General features: G+C 42.3%; 1 protein-coding gene across 1 annotated transcript in view; it reads right to left on the bottom strand.

The window, feature by feature from the left end:
• NFIA (nuclear factor I A) overlaps window positions 1-1358 on the bottom strand; it is a 393295-nt gene that overhangs the window by 63790 nt on the left and 328147 nt on the right. The window lies entirely within an intron of this gene.

Raw genomic sequence — 1358 nt, 5'->3', positions numbered from 1 at the left:
TTTCCCTTGGGATTGTTACATTGGTGGGGATTAAGCCTGGAGTTGCTCATATCATCAGTGCCATGATCTGAGGAGATTTAGTCTAAGAATCAAGTTCACACAGAGGACAGCAGAGCTGAGAAAGATAAAGATATAGATTTCTGCAGGTATTGCCTGAGCATCTGGATCCAGCTCTACCTGAAGCCGCAAACCCTCTGACTTTTCGGTTACATGAACCAATCCATTATCTCCTTTTGGGGAGACTGGAGGGGTGATTAAGCAATCTGGCTGGGTTCTTTCACTTGTACGAATATTTCACTTGAAAAGGTGCTTATTAACCTGTCTTCTGTTCATTACTGGGTATGCAACAATTCAACAACTCTTATTACGGTATTCAGGAATTTGAGGTTTCAGGAAGATCTAGAGATATCCCTCAGCAATACCAAGGTTTTCTAAATCTGTACTGTATGCCAATAGAAGGGACCCATACAACCTGACACAAATAAATCCAAATCCCCACAGTTACTTTAAATACCTGTGCTATATTATCCCTGCTAATTCCCCTCTCATGAATCTCATCCGAGCAATAATTATTTGTTCTTCTGTTCTACTAGGTTGCAGGGGCAGGACTGGCTTGTCTGGTTTGCTCATTAGGGCCTAGCATAGTGCTTGGCAGATGATACATTCTCAAAAATTATTTGCTAAATTGACTCTTGTAAATAACAATGGTGCTTACCTCCCTTTTTTTTTTAAAGATATTTTTTTTATGTGGACCATTTTTAAAGTCTTTATTGAATTTGTTACAATATTGCTTCTGTTTTATGATTTTTGGTTTTTTGGCCGCGAGGCATGGATCTTAGCTCACTGACCAGGGATCATACCTGCACGCCTTCCATTGGAAGGCAAAGTCCTAGCCACTGGACTGCCAGGGAAGTCCTGGCGCTTATCCCTTTAGCAAGAGCCATGCCTGAATGAAGATAAGCCAAAGCAGTCTTCACCATGGCTATGGGCTAATCATCATGGAAGGGGGTTCACCTGCCTGACTGGGGAGACACCCCCCCCCCGCCGCATTCTTCTAACCACACAAGAATAATGGGATGGAGTAACCAGGCTGTCTCACTTCCCTGAGGCCCCATCTCTTCTAGGCTATGAGGCTCCTCCCAGTGAAGGGAAACACACACTCCTTCTGGACCCACAGGAGCAGATAAAAGAGAGAACTGGGGATGGGGGGGTGAGGAACGAGGGAAGTGAGAATCCTTTCAAGAGAACCACACAGAAAGACAGCAAAAAATGATATGGGGATGGGGGGAATCTGAGACAGTTAACATTAAATATATATATATATATATATATATATATATATATATATTTATTTATTT

Source organism: Lipotes vexillifer, unplaced genomic scaffold (assembly GCF_000442215.2).
Source record: "Lipotes vexillifer unplaced genomic scaffold, Lipotes_vexillifer_v1.1 scaffold47, whole genome shotgun sequence".
NCBI lineage: Eukaryota > Metazoa > Chordata > Mammalia > Artiodactyla > Lipotidae > Lipotes > Lipotes vexillifer.
This window is presented reverse-complemented; position numbering and strand designations above follow the sequence as displayed.